General features: G+C 40.0%; 1 protein-coding gene across 5 annotated transcripts in view; it reads left to right on the top strand.

Moving 5' to 3' along the window:
* CCDC170 (coiled-coil domain containing 170) overlaps positions 1-15176 on the top strand; it is a 101599-nt gene that overhangs the window by 42867 nt on the left and 43556 nt on the right. The gene's annotated exons all lie outside the window — the stretch shown is intronic.

Below are 15176 nucleotides of genomic sequence, written 5' to 3'. Positions count from 1 at the left end.
CTCAAATGTGAGACTGTGTCAGCAAGGCAAAATCCTAGAAGCAGACTTGCTGGGTCAAAGAATATGGGAGTTGTAATTCTGAGAGACATTACCAAAGGGAAGTGACTCACTTCTCAACTGTTATTTGTGCCAGGACTTGCTTGATCTTTTCCAGTTAGCAAGAACCTATTTGAGCATGGGAATTAATACTGTATATATATATATATTTTTAAATATATTTTTAACTCTATAAATCCTTTAATTATATTTTTAAAGTTTTGTATCAAAGAAACTAATTATGGGATTAATCATAACGATCAATTTCCAAAAGCAAAAGTGAGCTAGTGCAACCAGTTAGTAAAATATGTAGGAGAAAATTAAAGAGGAAAGGAGATGGGAGTTTAAAATTAGAGAATGACTGGAGTTCCCGTCATGGCGCAGTGGTTAACAAATCTGACTAGGAACCACGAGGTTGCGGGTTCGATCCCTGGGCCTTGCTTAGTGGGTTAAGGATCTGGCATTGCTGTGAGCTGTGGTGTAGGTTGCAGATGCGGCTTGGATCACGCGTTGCTGTGGCTCTGGCATGGGTCTGTGGCTGCAGCTCCCATTCGACCCCTAGCCTGGGAACCTCCATGTGCCTCTGGAAGCGGCCCTAGAAAAAGGAAAAAGACAAAATAAATAAATAATAAAATAAAATAAAATTAGAGAATGACTAATGTTGAAAAAGAGAGGCTCCATGAGGGCTGAAGTTTCAGTGGTGTCCCACAGGCTGTGAGGGGTATTCTGGAATTGGTGGAATGCAGTAGAAGGAGCTGTCTTTGTGGGAGCTGGTTCTAGACTTTCCACGTCTACAGTGACGTCACTGCTGAGCTGAGGGGAGATGGGAGGTTGGGATGTGGACGTGATCCACACTAATGATAATAATCCCCCCCCATTCCCTGTATCAAAAACCCATTCTTAGCATTGGATTTCTTCTATCACATTAGCTTTGTGAAAAGAGCAAAGATTTTAATCACAGTTATCAAATCACTGCAATCATTTCAACACCTTTGACTTAGTCTGCTTTGGCTGTCAGCACAAAATGCCACAGACTGGGTGGCTTTAACAAGAGACATTTATTTCTCACAGTTCTGGAGGCTGGGAAGTCCAAGATTGAAATTCCTGGTGAGGGCTCCCTTACTGACTTGCAGACGACTGCCTTCTTACCATGTCTTCGCATGGCAGAGGGAGTTGAACGAGGCCTCTGGTGTCTTTTATAAGGGCACCAATCCCAACAGTAGGGCCCCACCCTCATGACCTCCTCTAAACCTAATTACCTTTCAAAAGCCCCATCTCCAAACCCCATCACATCGGATGTTAGGGCTTTAACACATGAATTTGTTCAACAATTCAGCTCATAGCAAGCCTCAACTATTTTTCTCCAACTTTTTCTTATAAAAATTTCAAAATATACAGAAAGGGTAAAGGAATACAACATCCATTTATTACCCACCCAGATGCAACAGTTGTTAGCATGTAGCTACATTTGCTTTATTACTTTACATGCGCATACATAAACATTTGCAGAATCAGTTGAAAATAGGTTGTAGATGTCATATGGACTGTTTCTGACTTCTGCAGCGTGTGCATCCTAAAAATAAGATTATTATTATTATTATTATTATTATCCTAAGAATAAGGACATTATCCTACAAACCGTAATACCGTTATCACATCTAAAAGTCAACTGTAATGCCACAATATCACCCACGGAGGTTTTCAAGCCCACAGGGTTTTTGTACTCCTTGAGAGGTGGAGTTTAACCCCCCCTCCCCTTGTGTGCTGGACAAAGTGACTCACTTCCAGTGAGTAGAACCTATCGGAAGTGATAGGATGTCACTTTTGAGATTGGGTTATGAATACACTGTGGTTTTTGTCTTAGATACATTTTCTTGCAGTCTTTTGAGGGAAGCCAGCTGTCATGTGGTGGGGCACTCAAGTAGCCAGTTGCGTGGTCCAGGTACCCAGGAACTGAAGCCTGTCTGCTACCACGTGAGTGAGCTTGGAAGTGAAACTTCCTTCAGTTGAATCTTGAGATGATTCAACTGAAGTCAATCTACAGCTTGACTCTAAACTTAGAAGAGACCTTGAGTCAGGAACACCCAGCTAAGTCAGGCCCAGATTTCTGGCCCATTGAGCTGTGAGGTAATAGATATTTGTTGTTTTAAGCCACTAAGCTTGGGATAATTTGTTACACAGCTATAGATAAAAATCAGCTAATATTCACATTCAAATTTCATCATTTTCTACAAGAATGCCTTTAATAGCTGCTTTTTCCCCCAAATTGGGATCCAGTGTAGGTTCATTCATTGCATTTGTTGGTTATTTTTAGCTTTTTTTTTTTTTCTTAATATTATTGACTTCTTGGAGGGTGCAAGCATTGGTCTGATTGTTTCTTTAAGATGTTATTTAACTTGTTTCTCTGTACTCTATACACTTAAAGTTGGATCTAGAGCCTGTACTGGATTCAGGTTAAGCCTTTTAGGCAAGATTATTTCAAAGCTAAAGTCGTGTACTTCATATTGCCTTGTCTTAGAGGCGAGTAATGTTAGATTGTTCCATTGTTGCTGAAACTAAGTTTGGTTGCTCATCCCTTTACTGTAAAGGTACATTTTTTTGTTCCTTCTGCAGTCACGTGAGGTTTCTCTAGGGTGATCACTGGCAGGTTATTTCTGTTCCCCATTGAGTTTCCCTGGATTAATTTACAACGGGTGTGGTAAAGTGGTAATATTTTAATTTTATCATTTCTTCTACTTAATAGTTGGCATTCTTCTGTAAAGAAAAGCTTTTTGTTTCTTTTCTTTTCAATTCTATGGACGCGTGGATTTTTACTTACTTACTGTGTTACAGTCAGTCACTCTCCTTTTGGTGCTCTGAACCCTCCACGTTTGGCCCGCAGAAGCCTGTACACCATAGTCCCTGTGACGTTATAATCCAGCTCCTTCAGTCTTTCGTGCTTCCTTGCTCTTTGACAGAACATGTTATCTTCGGCTTACTTACAATTTTCATACCACAGAACTAAAATCAGCCTATTCTCCATGGAGCTCTGGTTCCTTGAATGGTGTTTTAGAAAACAAGAGTCAGGCTTTAGATGTGCTCATTGCTATTGGGGGGGGGTCATTGTGTTCAGTGGACAGAGCTGGAAATACCTCTTTTAGGAATAAATTAATATGGAACATTAATAGTGATATATATATTATATATATATAATATATATATATTATATATATATATATATATATATTTTTTTTTGTCTTTTTGCTATTTCTTTGGGCCGCTTCTGCGGCATACAGAGGTCCCCAGGCTTGGGGTCGAATCGGAGCTGTAGCTACTGGCCTACGCCAGAGCCACAGCAACACGGGATCTGAGCCACGTCTGCAACCTACACCACAGCTCACGGCAACGCCGGATCCTTAACCCACTGAGCAAGGGCAGGGACCGAACCCGCAACCTCATGGTTCCTAGACGGATTCGTTAACCACTGCGCCACGACGGGAACTCCCTAATACTGATATTTAAGAGTGATATTCTAGAGTTTTCTTAATATCTTTATTTTACATTAGTATTTTTTTAGATTCTACCAGTAATATTTACTCATTTGCTTTGTCTTGCAATAATGGATACAATATACATTATTTCAAAATTCCTCTTTTAATATAAGTAGCCCTTCTTAGTGAAGTTTGTTTCAGACTTTTGACATTAGTACTATCAGCAATCATTGGATAGTAGTCCCCATTGATCAAGTACTTACCACTAGCACAATCATTTTGCTAAGTGCTCAGAGAGGTTATGTACTTTGCTCAAGTTTACACAGATACTAAGTGGCAAAGCAATTTGAATCCTGGTCATTACACGATTGTGCTTTTATCAGTAATCCCTTTTACAGGTATATTCACATCTACTTCCCACATGTAAATCTGGGAGCCAAAAATTATTTGTCAAGGGAACAATGAGCATAAGTAGCTATGTGAATTTCCTCAGTGAATGAATGACTTTAATTTGATTATGAATTGTAGTTATTAAATGATCAAGCCTTGAAATTATGAAGAATTTAATGTTTGTAAAAATGTTTCTGGAGATGCGTAGTAGGAAATGAAAATGTATTGTGAGAGCACATTAAAAACACAGAACTTGTTCCTCTTCTTATGTAAGTGTCTTTGCTTATGACCAATGAGGCAATGTTGTTCAGACTTGTGAAACACATTTGCTTTGGGCTCGAGTTCCTGCCAAAGTAATAAAAATTATAAAAAAATATGGGCAATAAAAAACTTGAGGTCCTTAAGAAAGTGCTCATTCATGGGATCATGAGTCCAAAGATTTACTGCTGAAAAACACTGTCCAGTGGCTTTACTGACATGTTAATGGTCTCAGGAAGAGTCTTCATAATGCTTTCTAAAGCTCTGTTTTTGAGGTAGGAAACTTAGCAAAATCCAGAATGACTACAGAGTAGAAGTATCTGCAGGCCTAGGGTGCTGTTTCTACTAAACTTAGCTTTTCTTATTTTCTTAATGATTTTATTTCAGTTACTTTATGAAAATTTCCCCAGTAAAAATCCAGGTGATTTATTATACCCTTGCAAAGTATATTATTTGAAACTCTTTAATAGTTAATATTGCAGTATGGTTTAAAAACCATCAAAGATTAGCACCTTTCCTTTTGGTTGTCTTGAAATAACCTACCATTGAGCAAAGTCATCGCTGCATCGGCATCAGCCATGCAGATATTTCCTATAAACCTTGCAGTTTCAATCAGTGAATCAGAAATTAAACTGACATGATGGATTTCAAACAGCTTCTTTTCCTTCACACTGCTCACATTTCCTTTAATTTTAGTGGCCAGAATTAAAGCAAGGAAAGAGTATTGGTTTTGGAGTCAGCAGGCCTGGTTTGGAAGGATGTCCCTTCTGCTTCCTCTGTTTGTTGTCCTGCGGCAGCATGTGTAAGAGGGAAGAGAATAAAAGACACACTGAGCAGAGTGACTAAAACCAAGGCTCTTGGGTTTTTCTCTAGGCTCCAGAGTCATTTGGCTGTATGGTCTGAGGCATATGACTTTACCTCTTTGAACTTCCATTTCTCGTCTATAAAATGGGAGAATTATTTAAGGTTCTGTTTCTCACAGTTATTGTCAGGCGTGAATGATATAATATACACAGGGTACTCAAGACAAGTCCAGTACATAATTCATTCTTAGTGTTTGGTTTTCCTTCTTTTTTGGCCATACCCAGGAGGGTAGACGTTTCTGGGCTAGGGATTGAACCCAGGCTACAACAGCAACCTGAGCCATAGCAGTGACAACGACCTGATCCTTAACCACTGAGCTACCAGGGAACTCCTGATGCTCAGTGTTTTAATTTCCCTTTCCTGTTATTTACTTTTATCGGGGGATTAAAGAAACATATGGTTATTTTTAAGAGTACAGGCATATGGAAGGAGTTCCTGGGAGTGAGAAATTACTAGACAGGATAAATTACTAAAGAAATGAAAGATCTCATGTTGGGAATGAGATTAAGGTCTTTTAGGATCTAGATCATTTAACTCTCTACGTAAAAAAAGAACCATCTTTAAAATGTCCTTGTCCAACTAGTGTACAGCCTTCCCTTGAACTCTTCCAGAGGCAGGGAACTCATTGCTGTGCAAGGAAATCTGCCTCCTCTGTGCAGTTCTTTTTTTTTTTTTTTTTTTTTTTTTTTTTTTTTGTCTTTTTGCTATTTCTTGGGCCGCTCCCTTGGCATATGGAGGTTCCCAGGCTAGGGGTCCAATCAGAGCTGCAGTCTCCGGCCTACGCCAGAGCCACAGCAACGCTGGATCCGAGCCGCGTCTGCAACCTACACCACAGCTCACGGCAACGCCGGATCCTTTAACCCACTGAGCAAGACCAGGGACCGAACCCGCAACCTCATGGTTCCTAGTCGGATTCGTTAACCACTGCGCCACGACGGGAACTCCATCCTCTGTGCAGTTCTGATTGACAGTTCTTCATTGTAGCAAGTCGGGATTAGAATCCCTCTTATTCACAGCCTCATCCTGGTTCTGTCTTTTACACTTGAAGTATTTATGCTCAAATATTAATTATGCTTCTCACATTATACCTGACATCATTAGGACTTATTTATCTTTAAGTGGGAGTTTGTATCTTTTGGCTGCCTTCATCCAGTTCTCTCTCTCCCTACCTCCCACCTGTGGTAACCACAAATCTGATCTCTTTCTCTATGAGTTTGTTTTTGATGTATATTTGTCCTATAACACTGTGTGTTCCTGTTATGCAACAGAGTGATTTGATATTTCTGTACATTTCAAAGTGATCATCAAGATAAGTCTAGTTCCCATGTGTCACAATAGATATTACATAATTATTAACTGTATTCCCCATACTGTACATTTCATACTTGTGACTCATTTATTCTGCAACTAGAAGTTTGTACCTCTTAACTCCCCTCATCCCCCTAACTCTGGGCAACCACCTGTTGGTTCTCTGTACCTATGACTCTGTTTCTGTTTTGTTATGTTTGTTCATTTGTTTTTTAGATTGCACATATAAGCGAAATCATGTAGTATTTGTCTTTTTCTGTCTGACTTATTTCACTTAGCATAATACCCTATGGGTTCAACCATGTTGTTGCCAATGGCAAGATTGCATTATTTTTTATGGCTGAGGAATATCTCTCCTTATCTCTCACTTCTTTATTCATTCATCTATAGATGGGCATCTAGGTTGCTTCCGTATCTTGGCTGTTGTTAATAATGCTTCAGTGAACACAGGGTGCATGTATCTTTTGTAATTAGTATTTTTCTTTTCTTTCTTTCTTTCTTTCTTTTTTTTTTTTTTTTTTTTTTTTTTTTTGTCTTTTGTCTTTTTGTTGTTGTTGTTGTTGCTATTTCTTGGGCCGCTCCCGCGGCATATGGAGGTTCCCAGGCTAGGGGTTGAATCGGAGCTGTAGCCACCGGCCTACGCCAGAGCCACAGCAACGCGGGATCCGAGCCGCGTCTGCAACCTACACCACAGCTCACAGCAACGCCGGATCGTGAACCCACTGAGCAAGGGCAGGGACCGAACCCGCAACCTCATGGTTCCTAGTCGGATTCGTTAACCACTGCGCCACGACGGGAACTCCACTTTCTTTCTTTCTTTCTTTCTTTCTTTCTTTCTTTCTTTCTTTCTTTCTTTCTTTCTTTCTTTCTTTTTCTTTCTTTCTTTTCTTTCTTTCTTTCTTTTTCTTTCTTTCTTTCTCTTTCTTTCTTTCTTTCTTTCTTTCTTTCTTTCTTTCTTTCTTTCTTTCTTTCTTTCTTCCTTCCTTCTTTCTTTCTTTCATCTTTTTTTTGGTCTTTTTAGGGCTGCACCCATGGCATATGGAAGTTCCCAGGCTAGGGGTCTAATCGGAGTTGTAGCTGCCAGCCTATGCTACAGCTACAGCAATGCCAGATCCTAGCCGCGTCTTCGACCTACACCACAGCTCATAGCAACGCTGGATCGTTAACTCATTGAACAAGGCCAGGGATTGAACCTGAAACCTCATGGTTCCTAGTCGGATTTGTTTCCACTGCACCATGATGGGAACTCCAGAATTTTTATTTTTTTTGGATACATAGTCAGGAGTGGGAATTGCTGGATCCTATGGATGTTCAATTTTTAACCTTTTGGGGAATTTCCATACTCTTTTCCATAGTGGCTGTACTAATTTGCTTTCCACCAAATATGAACAAGTATTTCCTTTTCTCTCTTTTCTCACCAACCCTTGCTATTTGTTCTCTTATTGATAACAACCGTACTGACAGATGTGAGGGAATATCTCATTTTAGTTTTGATTTTCATTTCCCTGATGATTTAATGATGTTGAGCATCTTTTCATGTGTCTGGTGGCCATCTGTATCTCTTCTTTGAAAAAAATGTCTCTTCAGGTCCTCTCCCCATTTTTCAATCTGGTTGTTCATTTTTTTGGATGTTGAGTTGTATAAGTTCTTTGTGTATTTCGGATATTAACCATTTATCAGATTTATTTATTTATTTATTTATTTATTGTCTTTTTGCCTTTTCTAGGGCCACTCCCGCTGCATATGGAGGTTCCCAGGCTAGGGGTCGAATTGGAGCTGTAGCCCCCGGCCTACACCAGAGCCACAGCAGTGCAGGATCCGAGCCACGTCTGTGACCTACACCACAGCTCACGGCAACGCCGGATCCTTTAACCCACTGAACAAGGCCAGGGACCGAACCTGCAACCTCATGGTTCCTAGTCAGATTCGTTAACCACTGAGCCATGACGGGAACTCCCTATCAGATTTATTGTTTGCAAATATCTTCATTCAGTAGGTTTCCTTTTCATTTTGTTGATAGTTACCTTTGGCTGTACAATAGCTTTTTAGTTTGATGTAGTGCCGTTTGTTTATATTTGATTTTTTTCCCTTTCCTGAAGAGACAGATCCAAGAAACTATTACTATGACTATGTCAAAGAGCATACTGCTTATGTTTTCTTCCAGGGGTTTTATGGTTTCAGGTCTCACATTTAGGTCTTCAGTCCATTTTGAATTTGTTCTCGTGCATGGTGTGAGAAAGTAGTCCTGCTTACGTGAAGCTGTCTAGTTTTCCCAATACCATTTAGTGAAGAGGCTATCTTTTTCCCACTGTATATTCTTGTCGCCTTTGTTGTAGGTTAATTAACCATATAAATGTGGGTTTGTTTCTGGAGTCTCTATTTTATTCCTTTGATCTATATGTCTGTTTTTGTGCCAGTACCATACTGTTTTGATTGTTGTAACTTTGTAGTAATAGTTTAAAATCAGGGAGCATGATACCTCCAGCTTTGTTGTTCTTTCTCAAGATTGTTTTGGCCATCTGAGGTCTTTTGTGTTTCCATACAAATTTTGGGATTATTTGCTCTAGTTCTCTGAAAAATACCATTGGTATTTTGTTAGAGATTGCACTGAATTTGTAGATTGCGTTGAGTTGTATGGTCATTTTTAAAAAATAAATTTTATCGGAGTATAATTGACTTACAATGTTGCATTAGATGTATAGCAAAGTAAATCAGCTATGTGTATACACATATACATTCCTTGGTCATTTGAACAATATTAATTCTTCCAATCCATGAGCATGGTATATCCTTATGTATGTTTCTGTCATCCCTTCATTTGTTTCAGCAGTGTATTATAGTTTTATGAATATAGACCTTTTACCTCCTTGTATTAATTTCTAGGTATTTTATTCTTTTTGATGTGATTGTAAATGGGATAATTTTCTTGATTTCTCTTCCTGATAGCTCATTGTTAGTACACAGAAATGCGATAGATTTCTGCATATTAACTTTGTATCCTGCAACTTTACTGAATTCATTGATGAGTTCCAGTATTTTTTTTGGTGACATCTTTAGGATTTTCTTTATATGGTAAAGAAAATCTGCAAATAGTGACAGTTTTGTTTCTTCCTTTCCAATTTGGATTCTTTTTATTTCTTTATTTTGTCTGACTCCTGTGGCTAAGACTTGCAATACTATGTTTAGTAAAAGTGGCAAGGGAAGGTATCTTTTTTTTTGGGCCATGCTTATGGCATATATAAGTTTCTGGGCCAGGGATTGAATCCACACTAGAGCAGTGACCTGAGCTGCTGCAGTGACAGTGCCAGATCCTTAACCTGCTGTGCCACAGGAGCACTCCAAAAATGGGCACCCATATCTTTTTCCTGATCTTAGAGTAAATGCTTTCAGCTTTTTGTCATTAAGATGTTAGCTGTGGTTTTGTCATTTTTGGCCTTTATCATGTTGAGGTTTGCTCCCTCTATACACACTTTCTGGAGAGGGTTTTTTTTTTTTTAATCATAAATTGTTGTTGAATTTTGTCAAAATCTTTTTCTGTGTATATTGAGATGATCATATGATTTTTATTCTTCAATCTGTTAATATTACAGTGTATCACATTGATTGATTTGTGGATATTGAACTATCCTTGCATCTCTGGGATAAATTCCACTTGATCATGGTGTATGATCCTTTTAAGGTATTGTTGAAATTGGTTTGCCAACATTTTTTTTTTGTCTTTTTTTTTTTTTTTTTTTGCTATTTCTTTGGGCCGCTGCCGCGGCATATGGAGGTTCCCAGGCTAGGGGTCGAATTGGAGCTGTAGCCGCTGGCCTACGCCAGAGCCACAGCAACGCGGGATCTGAGCCGCATCTGCAACCTACACCACAGCTCACGGCAACGCCGGATCGTTAACCCACTGAGCAAGGGCAGGGACCGAACCCGCAACCTCATGGTTCCTAGTCGGATTCGTTAACCACTGTGCCACGACGGGAACTCCGGGTTTGCCAATATTTTGTTGAAGATTTTTGCATCTAAGTTCATCAGTGATATTAGCCTATAAGTATCTCTTTTGTGGTATTTTTGTTTGGTTTTGGTATCAGGAAAATGCTAGCCTTGTAGACTGAGTTTGGAATTGTTCCTTCTTTTGCAAGTTTTTGAAATAATTTGAGAAGGATAGGTGTTAAGTATTCTCTAAATATTTGGTAGAATTCACCTATGAAGCCATCTGATTCTGGACTTTTGTTTATTGTAATTTTTAAGTTACTGATCCAGTTTTATTACTGGTGATGAATCTGTTCATATTTTCTATTTCTTCCCAATTCAGTGTTGAAAGATTGTATGTTTGCAGGAATTTGGGGAATTCCCGTCATGGCGCAGTGGAAATGAATCCACCTGGGAACCATGAGGTTGCAGGTTCGATCCCTGGCCTTGCTCAGTGAGTTAAGGATCTGGCATTGCCGTGAGCTGTGGTGTAGGTTGAAGACACAGCTCAATTCTTGAGTTGCTGTGGCTGTGGCTTAGGCTGGTGGCTATGGCTCTAAGTAGACCCCTAGCCTGGGAACCTCCATATGCCGAGGGTGTGGCCCTAAAAAGCCAAAAAAAAAAAAAATGGAATTTGGGCTAGCTGAGTGGCCCAAGGAGCTGGTGTTAGTTTCTTTTATTATGTGGGCTGTGTCCTGATATTCCAGGCTCCTGGATTTTGGTGCTCCTAGGTCTGATGTTTGCCTGTTGATAGGTGGGACTCTTTCCTGGGATTGGCTGGCTGAGGGACTCACAGTGTTTCAGAGCTGATGTTGGCCTGTTGGTGGCTGTGGCCAAGTAATATCAGTTGGCTGTGGGCTCTGGGGGTCCCAGGGTAGTGCAGGTACCCTGGTGGGTGGATCCTTGTTCTGGGCCCTCTGGTAGGCGCACCAGGGGATTATAGGGTCCTAATACAGCCAGCCTATCGGTGGGTGGCACTGTGTCCCTGCCCAGTTAGTTACTTGGCTTAAGGCATCCCAGTACAGATGCCAAGAGGCTGGTGGGCAGGCCTGAGTCCTGGTGCTAATAAGCCAGAGGAAAGATTTTAAAATGGTGAGAAAGTAAAATGAAAATACACACTAAAATAACATCTGCTCATATTATAAAAAATTAAAAATGTTCATGACTCTAAAGTAAAATTTAAAGCACTTTCCTTCCACTTCTAGCCTCACTTTACACTCTTGTTTTTACTTCTGATAATTACCATTTAAACTTTAATGCAATGCATTTCTGTTTCTCCAATTCAACAAATTGAGATAGTGTTTTTGATAGCATAAATGTTCTGCTATGAAGTATGATGAATTTAATGCCTCCTGCTTTTTACTCATCTCTTTACACTTACCAGTTTTTATTATATTATTATATTTACATTGTCAAGGTTTGTAATATTTGCATTCTGTTCTAGAACTATAATCAAGTCTTCAATGCTTTGTCTTTAGGTTCATTCATTTAGAGTAAATTAAAACAGAATTTAAAATAGCATGATTATGGGTATTTTTTATTATGGGTTGGATCCTAGCATGTGATGCAGAACCCGTTCCATTTTGACAGTATCCCTAGTAAAAGTTCAGCTGGGAACTGTCCATGGTCCTCCAGGAACAGAATGACCAGTTCAGGGCAGAGTGTTTTGCAGTACTGAAGTGAAGCCCGGGAACACACTGGCCTCATGGACAGCTCAATTCATGGTTAATTGTACTGAGTTTGTCGATAATGAGAATTTTGAACTTAAGCCGAATTCTGATTATTTTTCAAGGTTGATGATGCCATTGGGATAACTCAGCTTTAGGAAAGGTCTTCCTCCTTTTGAAGTAAAATGTCACTCTGCAGCTTCCACTCCAGTAGATCATGGAATTCAGGGCGGAGGGTATTGTACATATTACCTTTTTAAGATATTTATACGAAAATTGGAGTTCCTGTCGTGGCGCAGTGGTTAACGAATCCACTAGGAACCATGAGGTTGCGGGTTCGATCCCTGGCCTTGCTCAGTGGGTTAAGGATCTGGCGTTGCCGTGAGCTGTGGTGTAGGTTGCAGACGTGGCTCGGATCCCGCGTTGCTGTGGCTCTGGCGTAGGCCGGTGGCTACAGCTCCGATTAGACCCCTAGCCTGGGAACCTCCATATGCCGCAGGAGCAGCCCAAAGAAATAGCAAAAAGACAAAAAAAAAAAAAAAAAAAAAGGATATTTATACCAAAATTGTATGTATTCACCTTTCCACCAGCAATGTCCGAAAAGGCATGTTTGGGGGAATTTCCGAGTTTATTTGTTAATATTGATGGGAGTAGGTAGACATAACCAACTAATTTTTAATTTTTCAAAATTTATCTAGGGTTGGATGAATTAAGCTCAAGCCAGATATTCTCTACCCCGATGATAATTAGTCGTTTTAATTTTGAGAGGCCGTTTGCTCTCAGGCATGTCCAAATCCATAGGATGGTTCCATCATCAATTCCTATTATGATGTCGATTCCAGCATCATAATAGGAATTGACGGTGTTTTATTATTATTTTTTTAGGGCCGTACCTGTGGCATATGAAAGTTTCCTGCTAGGGGTCAAATCAGAGCTGCAGCTGCCAGCCTATGCTGCAGCCACAGCCACACCAGATCTGAGCTGCATCTGTGACCTATGCTGCAGCTTGCAGCAACACCAGATCCTTAACCCACTAAGTGAGGCCAGGGATGGAACCTTCATCCTCATGGATGTTTGTTGGGTTCCTCATCTGCTGAGCCACAATGGGAGCTCCAATCAGCTGTGTTTTAAAAACACTAACTTTTGGATGATTTCATTACTTAATGCATTTAATTGGGAAACAAAATTGAAAGCCTTGGAGTTCCTGTTGTGGCTCAGTGGTTAACGAATCTGACTAGGAACCATGAGGTTGCAGGTTCGATCTCTGGCCTCCCTCAGAGGGTTAACGATGTGGCGTTGCAGACACGACTCAGATCCCTTGTTGCTGCGACTCTGGCCTATGCCAGCGGCTACAGCTCCAATTAGACCCCTAGCCTGGGAACCTATATATGCTGTGGGTGCGGCCCTAGAAATGGCAAAAAGACAAAAAAAAAAAAAAAAAAAAAAAGAAGGCCTTGATTGTATTATTTACAAATGTTTTTGTTATAAGTAGTGGTAAAGGGGTCATTATACATCTATTGCATTAGTAGGATTGACTCTAAAAATTTGTTAATTAAAAAAAATTTTTTTTTTAAGTGATCCCTCTCTCTGCCTGTAGAGGGTCTGTCCTCATTTGCCAGTGTGGTCTCCTCTGTGGAGGTCAGCTCCAGTTTTGTTCCGTGTGTCAGTGTGGTCTGACAGCTGTCCCCAGGTCCTGGCCAGCAACACTGATGTCACATTACTTCAGTGTATCCTTGAGGTAGCCATGCAACCAGGCTCCACTCTAGCCGCTGTCTCCTGATAGCTCTACAGGTAATTGCGTTTGCAGTGAGGACATCTGTCTCTGGCGCATCAGCCCCGGGTCCCTGAATCCTGAAGCGCTTACTCAGAGCATTGGGGGAGCAATCCCCAAGGCCTTGTCGCTGGCTCCCGAGTTCTGCATTTCATATGAGAAACAGCACATAGTTTGCTGGGCTGAAATGTGTCCAGAAAAAAACCCAAATTGACCTGTTGTCACATGCCACTATATTCTATGACCACCAAAGACTTTCCTTATTTTTTATTAGGCAGAAGCATTGGTGCTTTGGATTTGTTAAAGAGGACTGTTTTGGCCCTTGGGTCTAAGGCAGTGAGACAACAGTCTGATATTGGGGTGGAAAAAAATCCCTCCTAGCTGGAATATTTTAATTGGGTTTATTGATCTCCTGGTGTAAGCTGCCAATTGATTAGTTTATTCCAAACTGACATAGAGTCCATAGTACTTAAGTGTCTGATACAGTTTGTGTGTGTGTGTGTATTTTTAGGACGTTTGTAAATTCTTGATTAAAAATATCTCTCCATTGGTCATGAAAGCTCCCCTCTTTTGTATTAGGGACTTGCAGTGTGAAAGCTAATATACAATTTCCTATCCAGTTTTAGAACTGTGAGGGGATTAGGATTAATTTTTGTCCCTGTGTCACTGAATTTAGGACCTCAGATTAGATTGTAGTTTCTAAGTAATACGTGGGATCAATTTATCCTCATCAATGCTGATACTAGTTACTCTAATTGAGCAGCTATTGTATTACTATTTGAAAAGAAATCTGTTGTATTTGTGATAAAGTGTCCTTGATTCTTTATGAAATTGAATTACATTAGTAATTGGGCTTCTCTGCAAAGAGGACTGGTTTGGAAAGGAAGTGAGGTCGTGGTGCCAGGACCTGGAAAAGCAAAGCATTTTGCAAACTAGTTTCTGTAATTAGTTTAGATATGACATCTCTGAAAGGGGCAGCCTTTTCTGACAATCCATATCTACTCGATGACGTGTCATTCAAACTGATGCCCAAGACTTCCTTGATTTAAAAAAAAAATCACCAGAAGGAAAAATAGGAAGATATTCTCTCTTTTTTTTAATAATAATAAGGCAGGACGTAGCATTTCAAGTAACAATCTCCCTGTCTCCAAGCTGTTAGTGGAGATAAATTGCTTTCAAAGTCCAGTTCTAATGCAAAAGGGATGATTACATTTTTCTAGCAGCCAGTTTAACTAGCAGTGTTCCTGGCCAGTTTAATGTAGACTCTGTTACTTGAATATATCGTGTTTCTTTTTAGTTATCGTATTATTTAAAATAAAACCTCAAAATATATTTGCCATTTAATTAGGCAGTGACGGTTACAGCCGTGCTGGTTAAGCGACTGTTTAACCTTATTTGGTGTGGACTCATTTTGCTTTGGAACTTGATGTCAACAAGTGTTTTTGTTTC

This window comes from Sus scrofa, chromosome 1, assembly GCF_000003025.6.
Source record: "Sus scrofa isolate TJ Tabasco breed Duroc chromosome 1, Sscrofa11.1, whole genome shotgun sequence".
In the NCBI taxonomy this organism is placed as follows: Eukaryota; Metazoa; Chordata; class Mammalia; order Artiodactyla; family Suidae; genus Sus; species Sus scrofa.
This window is presented reverse-complemented; position numbering and strand designations above follow the sequence as displayed.